This window comes from Pseudophryne corroboree, chromosome 1 (genome assembly GCF_028390025.1).
Source record: "Pseudophryne corroboree isolate aPseCor3 chromosome 1, aPseCor3.hap2, whole genome shotgun sequence".
Taxonomy (NCBI): Eukaryota; Metazoa; Chordata; class Amphibia; order Anura; family Myobatrachidae; genus Pseudophryne; species Pseudophryne corroboree.
The window spans coordinates 720,232,427-720,254,080 of record NC_086444.1 but is presented as its reverse complement, the minus strand read 5'-3'; positions in this window follow the sequence as shown (position 1 = coordinate 720,254,080).

The following is a 21,654-nucleotide window of genomic DNA, read 5'->3' as shown; positions in this document are numbered from 1 at the left end:
CCTCATCCCCCAGTTTGAAAAATTGTGCTGGAGGTACAGCACGTGGGAGCACTGAGCTCCTGACTAAAATTCTAAAACAGTGTGCTGCGTCCACCTAATAAAAGGGAGACATGGCCTGTTTATATTTGAGAGACAAAGATCCCTTTGAAGGTACCTGCATCTCTCAACAGGAGATCCTCTTCAACTTGGGCAGCGTGAGTACTGGTTGTTATAAGGGCCCAAGTAGTGTTAATTTTTATTTTATTATTTTCCTATAGGCTGTAATAGAAACATCTGTAGGTATATAATGTCAGATCCCCGCAGCAGCGCGGCCAAAGTCCCCTCACAAGGCAGCAGTCAGGAGGGTCTCCTATCAGCAGCAAAGTTAGCGGGAGGGGAACAGAGACTCCGCAATGGTCCTTGGTACACTGAGAGGTGCCGCTATGGAGACCTGGTGAGCGCGGTCCCGGCGCGCGCTGACCGGTGGGGGAGAGACACTGCAGTGATCAGTGCAGCGCGGCTGAGGAGATTCCCTCAGCCGCGTGTGGGGCAGGGGGAGCACACAGCCAGCGGCAGTGGGAACCAAGTATATGTGATCAACTCCTTTCTAGAGGAGCAAGTGGTGGAGATAGCGCTGCTTAGCCTGCGGCATAAAATATAAGGTAACCTTTTTCTTTCAGTGGCGGCCATCTTAATATTCCTAGACAGGCGCCAATCTCAGATGGATGAGCTCTTCCCCCTCTTCAGATTTTTATTATATCAACAGCTCCCCCTTCTGGTGAAATATATAGTTATTAGAAGAGAGATTTTATTGTGCGAACAGCTCCCTCTGCTGGTGAGAAATATATATTACGTTCTGTGAGGATCTGAAAAGTAATTATAATTTACTATTTATATTTTCAAGGGAATTCTGTTTCAAAGATCCTGAAGAAAATACATGGAAGCAAGCGGATACTAACTCTAACATCGTAGCTGATTTACAGTTGGGGGTGTGAGGGTTGCGAGTCGGCTGGTGTTTTTGTTTTTTTGTTCATAAGTTATTTTGTCCTGCGCCTTTTCTATATAAAGGGAAAGGTAATTCCAGCCGGATCAGATACCTTTGCTTCCGTCATCTCTCAGTCTTTCTCTTCCTAGTTTAAAGGGTGAAAGTGCTGCGTAGTACCCTGGTAAGGGGTTCAAACAACATGTCTAAAGCACCAACCAAGACCTATTATGTTTGTACGAAATGTAACAGGAAGAGCACGCGAGTTGGCAGCTCCGGGGTGTGCGACTCCTTCTTAGACAAGGACGCTCCACCTGGGAACAGTGCTCTGGCTGGCTAGGTCATGGGAAGACATCCTTACAGATAGAATCTCCAAGGAGATGGCGGAATCACGCAAGCAACAATCGGAATGGGCTGCGGGATTCTCAAAGACAAAGGAATTTCTCATCAGGTTAACACCGCCCGCACAAGCAGAAACGAATGTACGCAATGCAGTTAAGACCTCTTCCTATTGTACCGGAATCAGGAGGAAGAGGGTCTTCTCATTGATACAGAGGAAGATGAGTTAATTGAATCTAACCTAGACGCTGATTTTACGGAAGAGGACACGGCAATCTCGGGTCTTGATTCTTTAATTGACGCGGTAAAGGAGAGCCTAAACTTTAAAGTAGAAGAAGTAAAGGAGCCAGTAGATTTCGAATTGTTCGAATTCCAAAAAAACGCGTTCAGCAGTGTTTCCCATTCCTAAATCCGTCCAATCTCAAATAGAGGAGGCTTGGAAACAGCCTGACAAACATTTTCAAGTTCTGAAGAGGTTTCAAGCAACTTACCCTTTACCTAAGGGTGTAATGGATAAGTGGGAGACTCCGCCAGTAGTGGATGCTTCCCTAGGAAGGTTGTCAAACAAGATAATCTTACCAATACCTAATGCTTCAGATCGGAAGGTTGACACAGCTTTAAAGTACATTTTTGTAGCAGCAGGTGCAGCACAGAGACCTACGATCGTCTGTGCTTGGGTCAACAAGGGAGCATGGTCTGGATGTATTGTACAGGCTATTGAGGAGGAAAATAGCTTGGAAAAGATTACCCAACTGGCGGAACACATTTGAGAATCTGCTTCACACTTGTGTCAAGCCTCAAAGGATATAGCAGGATAGCATTGCGCATCTCCGCATCGGCCATATCGGCTAGACTGATTTTATGGCTCAGAGAAGGGCACGGAGATTCTGACGCCAAGAAGGCGGTAGAATCCATCCCCTTTGGGGGTAAAATGCTTTTCGGTCCAGAGTTGGACAAGTGGATTTCGCAAGCTACAGCAGGGAAGTCCACCTTTCTACCTACTCCTTATACGAGAGCCACTCCACCGGTTTGGAGAGGTTATTTGGGACCAGCGTTTAATTTATTTACATTGCAGTCCTTTCAAGCCCGTGGAAGAGGTTTCTGTACACAAGTACGTGGGGGCAGAGGTAGAGGCCGATCACAGGCAACGACCAGACAGCAGGATAAACCTGCTGTCCAGACCGTGGCATGACGGACTCCAAGCTCACCTGGGGTCCCCCTTGGTGGGCGCGCGTCTAGAAGGTTTTAGGGATATCTGGGCCAAAACCTCACCAGAACTTTGGATAAACATAATCTCCCAGGGGTACAAAATGGATTTTCAACAGAGACCTCACAGTCAGTTTTTTACAACGGGATTGCCTCGGTGCCCTCAGAAAGCAAAGGCACTACTGACAGCAATTCAAAAATTGCTATGGTCAGTGGTTATTATTCCAGTTCCTGCCTCTCAGAGAGGAACGGGTTTCTATTCCAATCTTTTTGTCATGCCAAAGCCAGACGGGACGGTCAGACCGATACTCAATTTTAAAAGTTTTAAACCAGTTTCTATGGGTCTACAAATTCAAGATGGAATCAATCCAGTCGATCATTGAAGGCTTAGATCAAGGCGAGTTCATGGTATCCATGGACATAAAGGATGCATATCTGCATATCCCAATCTAGACTCCTCACCAAGTTTACTTAAGGTTTGCACTTGTGACTGATCATTACCAATTCAGGGCCTTGCCATTCGGTCTATCATCAGCCCCAAGAATCTTTACGAAGATCATGGCAATCATGGTTTCAGGATTGAGACTGTTGGGGGTTACGATTATACCTTATCTAGACGATCTACTGATCAAGGCATCTTCTCAGGTACAGCTGATCAAGGATGTTCAGACATCTCTTCAATTTCTCATTAAACATGGGTGGATTGTGAATTTCCAAAAATCCAACCTCATGCCAACTAAACGGATTCAATTCCTCTGTCTCATCTTGGACACTGTACAATTGAGAGTATTCCTACCAGAGAACAGGATCCAGGACCTACAGAGATTAGTGGTTCAGGTACTAAGGACACAGATGGTTTCTCTACAACTCTGTGTGCAACTTCTCGGGAAGAAGGTGGTGTCGTTCGAAGCTCTCCAGTACGGCAGACTTCATTCCCGACCATTCCAGATGAACCTCATTGCTCAGGGAGCAGGTTTACACTGGCTTCTACATCGAAGAATCTGACTTCCACCGCGCATACGAACCACCTTGATTATCTCGCAGCAGGCAAAGAGATTCAGCATTTGGGATTGGAAGATCCTGACAACGGACGCCGTTGTCAGAGGTTGGGGTGCCGTCCTAGAGGAACATCAGTTTCAGGGCAGATGGACGTTAAAGGAGAGCAGCCTACCCATAAACATTCTCGAACTGAGAGCAGTTTACAATGCACTTCTCTTAGCCGAAGACCTGACAATGTCACGACGACGGCTTACATAAACCGTCAAGGAGGAACAAAGAGCAGGATGGCATTTAAAGGAAGCCACAAAGATCTTGTGGGCAGAAAGGCGAAACATCATCCTCTCGGCAGTGTTCATTCCAGGTGTGGAGAACTGGGAAGCGGATTATCTCAAGGAGAGAAAGAGGAAGCTCTTGTGTGGGTGCACTCTTATGAAAAAATTAACATTTTAATTATGACAAATACATTAAAACATATGTTTATTAATCAACTTAAAAATGAAAGATAGTCCCTCTATGATCCAAAAAAGGGGGTGTACACATAAGAAAGATGTGAGAGAGAGAAAAAAAATGAATATGAATATAAATAGTATATATAATAATAAAATGTTCTGGTCTGTTGAATCACACAAGAAGGATTTAGAAAGGCTGCAGACTAGTCTAGCACCCGTTTCTCCTGACCAGTACAGATAATCTGTATTAATGAGACCAACCAAGGAGATCAGTACTGTATATTGGAGGACCGCTTAGATTGGGTTAATAACAAGTAGTTAGATATTAACCCGTTAATCAATTTTGTTCAAACAAATTTGAGAATGTCTAGATCAGCATAACCTGAACACTAGTAGGAGTAAAAAAGGAATGTTAGAGATAGTACGTAGTGGTGATACTGCTGTTGGTGTCCACCCTTCAAAAGAAGACCAGAACATTTTATTATTATTATATATACTATTTATATTTATATTCATTTTTTTTTCCCTCTCACATCTTTCTTATGTGTACACCCCCTTTTTTGGATCATAGAGGGACTATCTTTCATTTTTAAGTTGATTAATAAACATGTTTTAATGTATTTGTCATAATTGAATGTTAATTTTTTCATAAGAGTGCGCCCACATAAGAGCTTTCTCTTTCTCTCCTTGTCAGTACTTGTACTTTCTGGCTCTGGGCGCACAACCAAAAGGGACCTTAATTGAAAGGTTAATTGTCCAACTTTGGTTTCTCATAATTCTTTTGGAATTTATTGCATACCAGTGCCCGGTCGCTCTTTCGTTTAGAAGCAGATTATCTCATCAGCCGCCAGGACATGCATCCGGGAGAGTTTTGACATGGTGGTGAGGAGATGGGGTCTACCTCAAGTGGACCTAATGGCGTCTCTGCCAAACCATCCACTGCCCAGATATGTGTCCAGGACAAGAGTGTCACGGTCCGGCGGATCGGATTCCGGGACCAGCGGTACTTACCTGTCCGGACGCTCTGGCGTGGTCCCTCCGGTGGGGGTGCGGGCTGCTGGCGAGGGGCACGACTTGCAGGCATATCTGGGAGGAGAGGTCTCAGAGGCAGCAGCAAAAGTTTGTGCAGCTTCCAGCTGCAGAGGTATGGGATGGGCGTTGCCGCCTGTGAAGGATCAGCTAATCTAAAACACTCAGTCACCTGCAAGGTTTGCAAAACCAATGGGAAACAGTCTGCAGGTATAAATCTGGGGATTTCTGGGTAAGAAATCGCCAGTGCAACGTCTCACACAGTACTGTGTGTGTGTGTCAATCTGCGCTCCACAGCCTTGAATCTACAGCATTCTGTTCCAGTTTCTCTGCAAGTTCCTTGAATTCCAGGCTTCTTCACTTCACTGACTGAATCCTCAGTTCTCAGCTCCAGCATAATCCTCTCAGAAGTCCTATGAAAAAGACTTTTATCCAGCCTGCCCGGTTTATCCTGTGGAAAGCTACCGAAACCCAAGCCACAAGTCCGGATATTCAAAATCCAAGCCCCGTGACAAAGAGATCCAGTAGCAGAAGGAGTGGACGCATTGACACTATCTTGGAGTTACAGAAGGGTTTAAATTTTTCCACCTTTCCCACTCATACCCAGGGTTCTAAAGAAGATGAAACTAAAACGAGTGTGGGCAATACTGATAGCACCAGATTGGCCCCGCAATAGTTGGTACTCAGACTTGCAAGGGTTGCTAGCGGAAGATCCTTGGCGGTTACCTCAGAGAGAGGAACTGCTATCTCAGGGACCATTCCTACACCCAGACCTGAACAGACTGCGTTTAACGGCGTGGCTATTGAAACCTGGACCTTAAGAAACAGAGGAATACCAAGAACGGAAATTCCTACGATGATTGCTGCTTGGAAGCAGGTCACAACCATGCACTACTACAGGATTTGGAAGAGGTACATGGACTGGTGTCAGGAACGTGGGTGGAACTCAACAAACTACCACTTATCCAGGCTTCTACTTTTCCTTCAAGCTGGTCTAGATGGCGGACTAAGACTAGGGTCTCTGAAGGTTCAAGTTTTGGCTCTTTCCATCCTATTTCGACAGCGGTTAGCATCCCTGCAAGAGGTTCAAACCTTTTTACAAGGGGTTCTGAGGATACAACTCCCTTTCCGTCCTCCCACGGCGCCGTGGGACTTAAATTTGGTGTTTGGAATTTTTGAAATCACCAACTTTTGAGCTGTTGGAAAGAACAGACCTGAAATATCTTTCTTGGAAGGTCACGTTATGACTTGCCTTGGCTTCGGCCAGAAGGATTTCTGAGTTAGGAGCCTTATCATGTAAGAGTCCTTTTTTAATTTCTCATACGTCCTAGAGGATGCTGGGGACGACATCAAGACCATGGGGTATAGACGGGATCCGCAGGAGACATGGGCACTCCAAAGACTTTTCATTGGGTGTGAACTGGCTCCTCCCTCTATGCCCCTCCTCCAGACCCCAGTTTTAGAAATGTGCCCAGGTCGACTGGATGCACTCTGAGGAGCTCTACTGAGTTTCTCTGAAAAGACTTATGTTAGGTTTTTTCTTTTCAGGGAGATCTGCTGGCATCAGACTCCCTGCTTCGTGGGACTGAGGGGCAGAACCAGAACCAACTTCCTCAAGTTTCATGACTCTGTTTCTGGCTGACAGGACACCATTAGCTCCTGAAGGGAACTGAATCCTAGCCGTGTCTAGATGCTCACTCCCACAGCACACCGTCCCCCCCCTCACAGAGTCAGAAGACAGAAGACAGGTGAGTATGAGAAGAATGATCTTAAATCAAGTAAGTGATGGCTGAGGTGCAGCGTGGCTGGCGGGAGCGCAGCGTGCCATTGCTGCCCACGCACACAGGCACTGCTGGGGGTGGGGTGCCCCGGGCAGCAAGAAAAATACCTCAAACTGGCTAAAAGGGTGCATAAGGCACCGCTGGCACAGCCCTACCCCCGCCAGTATAAATATTGTCATGGATACTGAGGGGCGGAGCTTCTTCCTCAGACAGCCAGCACACTACTCTGCACCATTTTCTCTGTCTCCTCAGGCTGCAGAGAACACGCTGGTACTCTCCTCCACTTCTGACAAGTACAGGGTGCTATAAAGGGGGGGCACAAAGCGATTGTGGTGCATTTGATAGTATATATTACTATTTAAAAGCGCTTTTGGGCTGTGGACATACTGTGTTCACAGGAAATACTGGCGCTGGGTTTGTGAACTAGCTGCTCCTATCCTGTGTCCCTCTGACAGATTTTACTGTGGGTCTGTCCCCAAAATAAGTCCCAGTGTGTCTGTGAGTGTGTTGTACACGTGTGAGGCATGTCTGAGGCAAGGAGTTCCTCCCTGGAGGAAGCCATTTTAGGGACACAGACTTGTAATGTGGTGGTGCTACCGGCACACCAAGAGCCTGCATGGGTGAAAGCTACGTGACCGTATGCATCTGATTAACCGTAGATTAGATAAGTCTGAATCTAAGGCTGCATGCTGGAGAAAATCTGTGGAAGATGTGATTTTTCAGGATGCTGTTATTCCTTATGCGGGCGGCCCCTCTGGGTCACATAAGAGACCATTTGCAAATGTTGTAAACACTGATACCGACACGGATTCTGATTCTTGTGTCGACGATAGTGAATCCAGAGAGATAGATCATAAATTGGCAAAAAGTATACAATATATGATTGTGGCTATAAAGGACGTGTTGGAGGTTACAGAAAGCACTCCTGTACCTCAGGAGAAAGCTTATTTATGTAAGGAAAAGAAATCCAAAGTCACGTTCCCTCCTTCACACAAACTAAATGCTCTGTTTGAAGGGATGTGGGTGAATCCTGATAATAAAAAATTGTATTCCCAAAAGGATTCACATAACTTATCCTTTCCCGGTTGAAGACAGGAAAAAATGGGAGTCACCCCCTGTGTTAGACAGTGCACTTTCCAGGTTGACAAAGAAGGTAATTCTCCGTGCTCCTGGCATGGCTTCTCTTAAAGAGCCGGCAGACCGCAAAATGGAAACGACATTGAAATCCATTTGTGTTACCAATGGTGCACTGCTCAGGCCCACTATTTCCTGCGCATGGGTGAGTCACGCTATTGAAAAATGGTCAGAAAGCGTGTCATCAGAAAATGACACGATTGATAAAGATGAGATACTCCTTAAGTTAGGGAATATCAAGGACTCTGCCTCCTACATGCTGGAAGCAATGAAGGATATTGGACTCTTGAGTTCATAAGCCGCTACCATGGCAGTATCGGCTAGGCGGGCGTTATGGATTCGCCAGTGGAACGCGGATGCAGATTCCAAAAGAAACATGGAGGCTCTCCCATATAAAGGTGAGGCCTTATTTGGCGATGGCCTGGCTGCGTTAGTCTAGGCGGCTACCACAGTTAAGTCAACATTTTTGCCCTCTGCGCCTGCACCGGCAAAAAAGACCTATCACCCGCAAATGCAGTCCTTTCGGCCCAATAAATACAAAAAGGCGAGAGGTTCCCCCTTCTTTGCAGGTAGGGGAAAGGGAAAGAAGCCCACACCGGCTCCAGGTTCCCAAGAGCAGAAGTCTACCCCTAATTCTGCCAAATCCCCAGCATGATGCTGGAACTCCCTTGCGGGAGGCCACTCGGGTGGGGGCACGTCTCAAACTCTTCAGTCAGGATTGGATTCTGTCTGGCCTGGATCCCTGGGTGTTGCAAATAGTATCCCAGGGATACAAACTAGAGTTTCAAGACGTTCCCCCATGCCGATTTTTTCAAATCGACCTTGCCAGCTTCTCCGCCAGAGAGAGAAGCAGTAACAGCGGCAATCCAAAAATTATGTCAAGACCAGGTTATAGTCCTAGTACCGTTGTCACAACAAGGGCGGGGTTTTTATTCAAGCCTCTTTGTTGTTCCGAAACCGGACGGCTCGGTCAGACCGATCCTAAATCTAAAAGATCTGAATTTCTTCCTGAAAAGGTTCAATTTCAAAATGGAATCACTTCGGGTGGTGATTGCCAGTCTAGAGGAGGGGGACTACTTAGTGTCGGTGGACATAAAGGATGCTTACCTGCATGTTCCCATTTATCCTCCTCACCAGGCTTATCTGAGATTCGTGATTCAGGATTGCCATTACCAATTCCAGACGTTACCTTTCGGTCTCTCCACGGCACCGAGGGTATTCACCAAGGTGATGGCGGAGATGATGGTCCTCCTTCGTCAGAAAGGAGTCAATATAATTCCTTATCTGGACGACCTCCTGATAAAGGCGAGATCCAGGGATCAGTTATTACAAAACACATCCTTCTCCCTGTCAATACTCCAACAACACGGATGGATCATAAATTACCCAAAGTCACAGTTGGAACCGACGACAAGGTTGTCTTTCCTCGGGATGATTCTGGACACAGAAGTTAAGAGTATTTGTTACGCTGGAAAAGGCTCTGGAAATCCAGAAAATGGTAAAACAGATATTGAAACCATCAAGGGTGTCGATCCGTCAGTGCATTCGGTTGTTGGGGAAGATGGTGGCGGCCTACGAGGCCATACAGTTTGGCAGGTTCCTTGCCAGAGTATTCCAATGGGACCTGTTGGACAAGTGGTCAGGGTCACACCTACACATGCACAGAAAGATAATCCTGTCGTCAAAAACCAGGATTTCGCTCCTGTGGTGGTTGCACAGCTCTCACCTGCTAGAGGGACGCAGGTTCGGGATTCAGGACTGGGTCCTAGTAACCACGGATGCAAGTCTCTGAGGCTGGGGAGCAGTCTCTCAGGGAGAAAACTTCCAGGGACGTTGGTCACAACAGGAAGCCTGCCTTCACATAAACGTTCTGGAGTTAAGAGCCATTTACAATGGCCTTCAACAAGCGGTACATCTTCTTCAAGACCGTCCCGTGCAGATCCAGGTGGACAATGTAACAATAATAATTAATAAAAACACAGCGCTTATCACACCACAAAAAACCTATATCCATTAACCACTACAATTATTATCAATTTCCTGCTGCTCCTACTGGTGGTACTGTTCCACACACAATACAAGAGAAATACAATAAATAAAAAAGAGCGCTGGAATAAAGATATACTGTTAAATTATTAATATATGTTTAATTTCATAGCATTCCACATAAAAAACAATAAAAAATATTTTAATACCATACAATTAATTAGTTAAAGCCCCTGCCTCCATTTCTATATCACCATCTCTCTTGATTTTATAATGTTGCAGTCCATAGTACAGCTTGTAGCCAATTTATTAAGTTCTCAATTGAGTATAGTTGTCCCTTTAAACGGATAATAAAAGTCTCTGTGGTACTACTTATTTCATCCAAAACGGGGGAGATCGCTGTGATTAAATGTGTGTCCACAGCGGTATGCTACGACCCCTAGTTGTACAGTCGTGATGAGGATTGCCGGGTACTCATGGATCTTAGACTTTGCTTAGATCTTAGAATTTTAGATTTTATCTTTTTGGACCTTTGCGTCCGGTGATTCTAAGTTCGGACGTTTAGTTTTGCAGGCCACCGACAGCACTCCCTCCCTTGGGGATAACTTTGGGACGTCCCCTACTGTATAAGACTGTTCCAGTGTCCCCTAGTGGATGAAAGAGAAAAGAGGATTTTGGTACTTACCGATAAATCCATTTCTCTGAATCCACTCGGGAACACTGGAAGCCCACCTCGGTGCTGTCAACCTGCTGTGTTCAAAGTTCTTGTTCAAACAGTTTGTGCAAACAGTGTTAGTTTTTCTGTTAAAAGAGTTTCTTGGATGCTGTTTGATATGTTCTATGGTTCGGTTCCTCGCCATGTGCTATAATATCATGTCCTATTCTCTCAGTCAAATTTTCCAAACTGGGGGATGAGGGATGTGAAGGGGGAGGAACAGTCTGTGCAGACAATGCTAATTTTTAGATTGTGCCACACCTCCGGTTGCAAGCTTCACACCCATACTGTATAAGACTGTTCCAGTGTCCCCGACTGGATTCAGAGAAATGGATTTATCGGTAAGTACCAAAATGCTATTTTTTTTTCTCCATCCTGACGTAGGGGCTGCGACCCCGAAATGTAGATGATGCTATATTAAAAGCACTTTACTTCAACTTTACTTAAGTCTGTCAGTGCCGCTTTCATGGATCTACTATGTATAAGAGGTTGCACTCTCGTCTAAAGAAGGCATGGGAGCAGGTGACATCGCGCTGGGGAGCATCAGGAGTGCTGGGTTATTCTAGTTGTGTGTGTGTGTGTGTATGTGTGTTTACACACACACATATATATATATATATATATATATATATATATATATATATATATATATATATATATATATATATATATATATTGTAACACTGTAGGGGTGCAAGGTGCCTTTTCCTGGGGAATATGGCAGCACGCAGCAGCTGAGGAACAACACAAGTCCAGTTTCTGGTACAACTGACCCCGGCCAGTTTTATTGAAACAGAAAATAAAACAAACCCCAAAATAAAAATACCTTGCCTGTCCGGCACTAACTAAACATAAGACGTTCCTAACTGTCACTAAACAAAACACAGAGTTCTTCAGTACATACTGTATAGCTTACTTGCATCAGAAAGCGTGTCTCTCACACACAGATCCTGCAGCCTTCCCAGGCAGTCTGCCCATACTAATCAGGTTAGAAGCACTATATCACTCTTACACAGCTGAAACCCTGATTAGCCCTCTGTGAGGCCAAAGACCCGAACTGGGCCCAATGTCTAGAACTCGCCTTATCTCTCTCTCAGAGCCTTTACCCAGCTTTTACAGCAAACTGAAAAGGTTCAGACAAAACAAAAAGCATTTTTCCTAGAAGTTAACATTTTCTAAAACATGTAAGACAAGAACCTGGGACAAATATACCTGCCCTCAAACACTATCCCAGTGTTCTTGTCACATATCCCCCTCCCCTGTTTCGACCTAGGGGCCGGAACACTTGTAGCCCCCAAACAGAAGATGCGAGACAATGCATCTGCGTTGGCCAATTGTGTTCCCGGTCTATGTTCGACAGTAAACTTAAAGTCCTGCAACGCTAGAAACCATCTAGTTACACGAGCATTCTTGCCTCTATTTACATACATCCATTTTAAAGGGGCATGGTCTGTCACTAGTCTGAATTGTCTACCCAAGAGGTAATATCTCAAGGTATCTAGTGCCCACTTAATGGCCAAAGCCTCCTTTTACACAATGGCATACCTTTTTTCATGCTCATTGAGTTTCCTACTCAAATAAATGATAGGGTGTTCGTCCCCATCTCTGGTTTGGGACAGCACAGCACCTATCCCTACCTCTGAGGCATCTGTCTGTACCACAAATTCTTTTGAAAAATCTGGTGTTATCAACACCGGTTGTGAACACAAAGCCACTTTTAACGCTTGGAACGCCTTTTCTGCATCAGGGTTCCATTTCACCACATTTGACTGCTTCCCTTTGGTAAGGTCTGACAACGGCACCGCTGTGGTCGCAAAATTAGGAATAAACCGTCTATAGTACCCAGTAATTCCCAAAAAAGCCCTTACCTGTTTTTTATTCACTGGACGAGGCCAGTTTTGAATAGCATCAACTTTATTCAATTGGGGCCTAATCAGACCTCTGCCTATGGTGAAGCCCAAGTATTTGACCTCCTCCATTGCGAGGCAGCACTTCTTTGGGTTAGCAGTTAACCCTGCCTCTCTGATTGAGTCCAGTACTGCTTGTACTTTAACCAAATGTGACCCCCAGTCTGTACTGTGAATTACCACATCATCCAAATAGGCAGCTGCATATTTTCTATGGGGCCTCAAAATTTTATCCATCGCCCGTTGAAAGGTTGCTGGAGCCCCATGCAACCCAAAGGGTAACATCTTATACTGGTACAGCCCCTCCGGAACCGAAAAGGCTGTTTTTTCTTTGGCGCTATCAGATAAAGGTATTTGCCAGTAACCTTTGGTCAGGTCCAATGTGGTGAGAAACCTGGCTGTTCCCAGCCTTTCTACAAGCTCATCCACACGGGGCATGGGGTATGCGTCAAACTTGGACACCTCATTTAACTTACGAAAGTCATTACAGAAGCGTATGCTACCGTCGGGCTTCGGGATGAGCACTATGGGACTGGACCACTCACTGTTAGACTCCTCTATGACTCCAAGTTCTAACATGGTTTTAACTTCCTTAGAAATAGCTTCTCGCTGAGCTTCAGGAATCCTATATGGCTTTAAATGAACCCTGACCCCTGGTTCTGTGACAATGTCATGTTTTATTATGGTCGTTCGGCCAGGCAGCTCTGAAAATACCTCCCTATTTTGGATGAGAAATTCTTTAACCTGATTGTTCTGATCAGCTGAAAATGTCTCTGACACCTTCACTGCGGGAAGCAACCGGGGTGAAGACACCGAAGGGCAAGGCTCCGCTGACAGAGACAACCTATCTTTCCAGGGTTTGATTAAGTTAACATGGTAGATCTGTTCGGGTTTTCTCTTTCCCGGCTGGTATACTTTGTAATTAACCTCATTCATTTTTTCCCTAATCTCAAATGGACCCTGCCATTTAACTAGGAATTTGCTTTCCACAGTGGGTACCAAAACAAGAACTCTATCTCCAGGAGCAAATTCCCGTATCTTGGCACTCCGGTTATAGACCCTCTGTTGAGCACTTTGGGCCTGTTCCATGTGCTCTCTGACAACAGGTACCACGGCTGCAATCCTATCCTGCATTTGTGTTACATGCTCAATAACGCTTCTATAAGGAGTGGGCTGTCCTTCCCACGTCTCTTTGGCAACATCCAACAGCCCTCTGGGGTGTCTACCATACAACAAATCAAATGGAGAAAACCCCGTAGAGGACTGAGGAACTTCTCTGATGGCCATTAACAAGTAGGGCAACAAACAATCCCAGTTTTTCCCATCTCTCTCAACAACCTTTTTTAACATACTTTTTAATGTTTTATTAAACCTTTCCACCAACCCGTCAGTTTGGGGATGGTAGATGGACGTCCTGAGGTGAGTGACCTTAAATAACTTGCACAATTCTTTCATGATCCTTGACATAAATGGAGTACCTTGGTCAGTCAAAATTTCTTTTGGTATTCCCACTCTACTAAATACCTGCACCAGCTCCCTAGCTATCGCCTTGGTTGTGATAGTGCGTAAAGGGACAGCCTCAGGATATCGAGTGGCATAGTCCATAATTACCAGGATATACTGATGGCCCCGAGCAGACTTTAACAAGGGCCCCACGAGATCCATGGCTATTCTGTCAAACGGGACCTCTATAATAGGCATGGGAACTAGTGGGCTCCTGAAATGGGGTCTAGGGGCATGATACTGGCATTCAGGACAGGAAGAACAATATTCAGACACTTCTTTATAAACCCCTGGCCAAAAGAACCTTTGTAAAACTCTTTCAGTGGTTTTTTCTGCCCCTAAATGTCCTGCGGTAACGTGACTATGAGCTAAATCTAGTACCGTTCTCCGATAAGGCTGGGGAACTACCAGCTGTTCCACCACATCCTCACCCCTTTTGACAATGTGGTACAAGAGCTCATTACAGATGGCCATGTGGGGATACGTAACCCTGTCACCTGGTACCACAGGTTCCCCATTAACAATCTTAACATTCTCTCTAGCCTTTATTAAGGTAGGATCCTTTAACTGTTCAGACGCAAACAGATCCTTCTTTACCTCCAGGTCAGGCACGCTTTCAGTTCTAACTACTATGTCTCTGTTCCCGGCAAGAGGGTCCTCACTGGACTCCCCATCTGTCACTTCCCCAGCCAAACTAGCAAAAGGCAAAGGGCCAGAAAGTTCCGAAGACCCACGTACATCCATAAAATCACCGGTATTATCAACTGGCTTTTTACTTCTCACATCTGTTGATAACCGTGATTCCCACAGTTTCCAAAAATGAGGAAAATCCCTCCCTATTATGGCCTCATGCACCAAGGTAGGGACCAGTCCCACTTTAACCATTGCTGACCCACAACAAGTTTCTATATTCACCTCAGCAGTGGCATAATGTTGGGTATCCCCATGTATGCAAGTTACCCCAATAGGTATTTGCTGGACCTTTAAGGGGTTCACTAACCCAGCTTTCACGAGGGTAACTAAACTTCCTGAATCTAGCAAGGCCTCTACCCGGTTACCTTCTAAGAACACATCACACATTTGTTTTTCCAGCTCAGGTGAAGGTACCACAGTACAGGCTAACCTAGCAAAGAAAGACATTCTGCGACATTCAAAGGCAGCATCACATTGCATGGGTTCTTGCGTGACTGGGCAATTGGCAATAACATGACCTGGCATACCACACCTAAAACATTTAACCACACGATTATCAACCCATTTGGGCAGCATAGACCAGTCTAGCCCCATTGGCCTGTTTCCAGGGCCAGTGTTTACAGTCTCTCCAGCCTTGCGTTCTCTTAACCGCCCAGCAACGTTTTCCCACGGAACAGTCTTACCAGTCTTTACTGAAGGGCGCTGTCGAGGATCTATGGGTTGCTGGGTGGTCATCAGTAGTTCCTCTGCTGCCAAATACCTCTCTACCATGTCCACTAATTGGTCAGCAGTACCCGGGTTTCCATGGCTCACCCACTTGCGCAGGACCATGGGCAAAGATCTCAAGTAGCGATCCATGACGACTCTTTCCACCATCTGGGGACCAGTTAATGTCTCTGGCTGTAGCCATTTTTTTGTTAGCTGAATAAGGTCGTGCATCTGGGAGCGCGGAGGCTTCTCCATGGCGTACAGCCAACGGTGCACCCGTTGTGCTCGTACTGACAGCGTGACTCCCAGGCGGGTCAGGATCTCAGTCTTTAGTTTATCATAGTCCCGAGCCTCAGCAGGGCTTAAATCAAAGTAAGCTTTTTGGGGCTCACCTGACAGGAAAGGTGCCAGCAGACTGGCCCACTGTGCTTTCGGCCAGTTCTCACGCTCGGCAGTCCTTTCAAACGTGGTCAGATAGGCCTCCACATCATCAGCCTCTGTCATTTTCTGCAGGAAGTGACTGGCTCGTATAGAACTAGAGCTGGTTGGAGCACTGACGGCCACATCTCCAACCCGAGCTGCAAGTCTCTGCACCACTTCTGCTAAGGCCTCTCTATCCTGACGCTGTTGCCTGTAAAGTTCATCAACAACTGCCTGCTGTTGTCTCTTATTTTCCTCCATTGCCACCTGCTGCTGTCTGTTGGCCTCCTGCTGTAGTCTCCAATTTTCCTCCATTGCCACCTGCTGCTGTCGGTTGGCCTCCTGCTGAGCCGCTGTAGCTTGCAGCAAGGCTTTAAGCAGATCCTCCATGTCAACAGATTTTTCAGGCGGCTTTGCAGCTGCTTTCACCCAGGACATATATCAAACCCTCAGGGGTGAGTCTCAGTAACTTCACACTGGGCTGTATCTGCATAAACCACCGTTTTCTGCAGGCCTCACAAAGCTGCTGCTTTCACTTATGCGCAGAACGGCCTGCTCGCATTCTCCACCAAGTTGTAACACTGTAGGGGTGCAAGGTGCCTTTTCCTGGGGAATATGGCAGCACGCAGCAGCTGAGGAACAACACAAGTCCAGTTTCTGGTACAACTGACCCCGGCCAGTTTTATTGAAACAGAAAATAAAACAAACCCCAAAATAAAAATACCTTGCCTGTCCGGCACTAACTAAACATAAGACGTTCCTAACTGTCACTAAACAAAACACAGAGTTCTTCAGTACATACTGTATAGCTTACTTGCATCAGAAAGCGTGTCTCTCACACACAGATCCTGCAGCCTTCCCAGGCAGTCTGCCCATACTAATCAGGTTAGAAGCACTATATCACTCTTACACAGCTGAAACCCTGATTAGCCCTCTGTGAGGCCAAAGACCCGAACTGGGCCCAATGTCTAGAACTCGCCTTATCTCTCTCTCAGAGCCTTTACCCAGCTTTTACAGCAAACTGAAAAGGTTCAGACAAAACAAAAAGCATTTTTCCTAGAAGTTAACATTTTCTAAAACATGTAAGACAAGAACCTGGGACAAATATACCTGCCCTCAAACACTATCCCAGTGTTCTTGTCACAATATATATATATATATATATATATATATATACATACCTCCCAACTTTCTAAATCTTGAAAGAGGGACGCACGTGCGGCGAAGCCCCGAAAAGGGGTGTGACTTATTGAAAAGGGGCGTGGCTTCGTGGAGGACTGCAATCGCAAGCCACGCCCCGTTTTGGTCACTGAGGGGGCATGCCCAGCGCTCGATGAGCTGTTGGCATGCCCCCTCTCCTGTCTCAAGTGAATAGCTAAGCAGGACAGCGATGACAGGAGCCTCCCGACTGCCCCCCCACCGCGGGACACTGCGGCCCGCGGGTGGGACAGCGGGACAGTCCCCAAAAACCGGGACTGTCCCGCGAAAATTGGGATAGTTGGGAGGTATGTATATATTGTCAAAGTCAGAAAAATATCACGATGCACACTGCCATATTTGCACCTCATATGTGTCCCTGCTGCGCATGCGTGCGCTCTCCCGTGCGTGCGCATACTCGCTGTTGCGGGCACCCGCAGGCGCACGGTATGCGCATTTACGGTAGAGATTGTATGCGTCTAGCGGGCGACTCTTTCGTTACATATTTTTACTATATAATGTATTTTGTAGATTATGGTCCCTTTGATAGAATCTGAAAGTTTGGTTAATGTAGAATGTTCATGTACGGAGAAATCCCTCTTTGTTTGATACGAAGGGTCAGACAGGAGTAATACAGTGGTGTTTAGTATCCATCGGAAGAGTATTTAATTAGCAATATTCCGGTGTTGGTTTGAAGCTAATTAATCGCTCGTGCGAATAGTTATGGACATAAGAAGTTTATGTCCATTTACTATTATTTGCACTTACTTATCCATGCGGCAGGAAACCTAGTTTCCCACCCACCTGAGCAGTTGGAAATCGTCACAGCCCACCTGTATGAATCAACCTATGACCTTTTGTTATAATGCGAGGAGGAATTCCTGTGTCCAATGAACAATGAGGTTGTAGGGACCATTGAATTGTATTGTGTGTGGGGCATAAATAGACAAGCCGATCACATCCAGCTCACTCTTCAACGGTTCTCATTGCTGATAATCGGGAGCTGGATGTCCAGAGGCGCATGCGATCGTTCCCCTTTGTGCGTAAGTTTTTCTCCGCAATCATATTGTATTTCTTGTTATTGTGGGCCATTTCTCTCTCTCTCTCTTCTCCCCTTTCTCTCTTAATTTTCCTGCAAACGTAATTGTATTATATTGTATTTCCTGTGTAGTTATCTGGTTAGTTAGTCTATGTTATATTGTAGTGTGTGACTTGTATTGTTTTATTCTTTTTGCAAGTAATAACATTCATATAAGGCGTTAAACCCTAAGCACGGTATCTGTGTATTTCTTATAGTGTTAAGTATTCTCAGAGCGTCGGTGACGCTCGAACAGCTTTTAAGTTAATAAGGTTACACTGTGTTGCATCTACACCCTATCTCTACACTAAGGTTTTACTGCATATTACATTGTTTATGGTTTAGATATAAAGGTTTGACATTGTGAGCGTCTGCGCCGCTGGTGATCTCCTCGTGGTCCCGAGCGGCCGCTACGCTATAGCGAACCATTACGTTAGTCAGCAGCCAATAGCATGCCTGCCTGTGATCTCTTGGCCGTGAGCGAACGTGACGCTTGAGCGTCTCGACCACGGCTAAGCGATTGTTACGCAACGTGCGTACCCTTACGGTACTCCATACGTAAATAGCGTACAGTGTTCTTAGACCTCATAAAGGGTTTTATATAAGATAAATATTTAGCTTTATCAATTGGCGGCTCGTCCTGTCCTTCACATATCTCTGCTAGGTAATTTCAGCAGACATTATCCATCAGCAAAGGGCGGGAGATCATATTCTTCGCAGTGCTGACGGGATAAGCGTCTGCTTCGCTTAGTAAAGGGTGCTGAGGGAATCCGGAACCGGAGGTAAGAACAACACGCTAGTGTCTTTTAAAACTGTTTATTTCTATCTTGCGTACGCACACGCATATCTGCATTTCTTTTTCGTGTATTTTCATATATCACTCTCCTGTTTGCCATTTTATAATTGATAAAACGTGCTAAGAGAGATTTGTCGCTATTTCATAGTTAAAGTGTAAAAGTAATATATTAAGGGATAAAGTGTAAAGCACACACGCAGCTCCACCTAAAGGTACAAGGAGAGATTGGTGTGGGGTTCAGTAGAGGATCGAGGATCATCTACATTGATAAACATGTACATTGTGTTACGGTGGACATTGGTTTTGTGTACACGTGTCTCTAACAAAGGGCTGAGACTCGCGTACGCAAAGGCCGACGCACGCAGCGTAAATTACGCAACGGAGCGTCTGGGTACGCCCACGTAACTCAAGTCACACGATAGTGTTGATTTTTAAAGCGAAAAGGTGGCAAGGCGATAAATAGCGCAACAGGCGATAAATAGCGCAACAGGCGATAAGTAGCGCAAGTTTATTTTAGTATTCGAAATTTAAATTAACAGATCCTTCTCCAAATTTACAACACATCTGGTCTAAAGAAAATTTCTGCGCAGAAATAGAAATAGAAACAAAAGTGTATATGTGGTGAGTGAGTGTTTGTTTTTACAATTTTGGGGATTGAACCACAGAAATCATCGAGTTCTCGTGAAGGTACATACGTGTAAGTGACATGCACGGTGGCTAGGGAGGCATCTCTGGTTAAACATAAAATTTGAGCATTAGAGTGTAGCGGACCAGGAGGTCAGACCAGGACAAAGAAGTCCGCTATAGAGACAAGGCACAACACCAAGAAGGGTTGGTGCAACACCCATATAGGCCAATAAAGCTCAGGCTGAAGGAATTCGCAGCTGCCGAATGTCGATTCCACTGGTCGCTCCGTACATAAGATTAGTTGCTTATGTACTGAACGATTGTACCGCACGTAATTGTGTGCATTAGTTAGTAACCTGACCAGTACCATTTGTGTACAAACCCGGTCATAAACGCTATTTGTACATTCTAACGTGATTTGTGTAATTTTTTATTTTTTCAAAAAGGGAAGTTCGCTGGTCACTCAGGAATTATCCGACAACCCCACCTTTACTGGAAAGGGTTAATGCTCTTCGGATCATACCTACATGTTCCAGTAAACGAAGGTTAATAGGGGCCCTGGGTCGAGTACGCCAGCACTATATCAGTGTGTGGGCATATTGGTCGGCGTGGGCGAGTGAGTGAGGTGCTCGGTAAACTTCACCGTCAACCTATCTTTGAATATTTTGGTTTTTTGTAAGGGTTCGCTGAACACCCTGATATAGAGGTCAGAGGTAGAGCAAGCAACACCTGCAAATTATGGGGGCCAGTTGTTCAGGAAGGGGGCGATCAACCTCGGTTCGGGTTGATTCTGTAAACCGACCAGTCGGGTCGGCAAGGTACGTAATGTGTGAAAAATACGGAAGACACACAGAAGTTTTATGTGATGAATGGGAGAAAATGACTGTACATGACGGGGAGAAATTCCCAAGAATAGGTAGCTTTAGCCCAGAAGTGTTACTAAATCTAAGGAGAAGGATATGTCTCATTAAATCAGCAAAGAGACGAGTTAAACATTATGATTATTTGCAGTTATGGCAACAGGAAAGTGAATTGCAAAGAGAGTTAACTGACATATCTGACTCTCATCTTGGGAGGAGAGACATGGCAATGGAGAGAATTATGGTTGCGGAGAAGGGCACAAGGTTGAACAATAAAAACGCTCTTAGCAACTGTAGTATAGATGATAAGAATAAGTGTAATAAACATAACGATGATAATTGTAATACTGTTAAATGTACAACTATTAACCTATGCAAGTTGCACCCTATGTCAAACTTCCCTCAGGAATACAAACAAGAAAGTGAGCCCAGAACGATGTCTGCACCTCTTCCAGAAGCCATCCTACAAGACATCCAGGTGGACGCGACCAAATCGGTAAAGGCAATAATCAAACCCCCTAACGGAGGGTCAGGTGAGGTCGTGTCCACAGGTACGTACAATGTTTTATATCATGCACAGACAAATGTACCTCATATTGTAGAACCAACGCAAGGTGATGTAATTGAGTTTAGTCCTGTCAGGGTGATCACAGTCCCCAATGGGAAGACTGACGATCAGGGAATTATTCCCGTCAAGGGCAGTGCATTGCGCCGTCCCTGGTCACGGATGGAATTGAGATCAATTATGTCTGAATTTCCTGATCCTAGGAAAAACCTAGTAGCATGTCAAAGGTTTGTTAAAGAACTAGGAAACTCCACAGAACCCACCAACAAAGAGTGGCGTACAGTGCTGAGGGCATGTTTGCCCTCCAGTGTTGACCCTGCGAAATTTATTGCTGATTGTAAATTAGACACGGAGGTACCTTGTACGGAGGAACACAATCAGGAATGTATTAAGCAGATCAACCGACAGTTGGAAGTATATTTCCCAGCCATTGTCGAGTGGAACAAAATCTTCTCCATAAGACAAAACAAAGGGGAAAGTACTTCTAATTATTTCCATCGGGCATTGCAGGACATGACTAGGTATACGGGTATAGAAAACATTGAAACAAGTGCACCGCACAGAGAAGTAGCAGTATCTGTGCTAATGGATGGTTTAAAGGAAGTGTTGAGAACAAGGATACAGATCACCAATCCATACTGGAGAGATAAATCAGTAATTGCATTAAGGGACTCTGCTGTTGGGCATGAGCAAACCAGCAT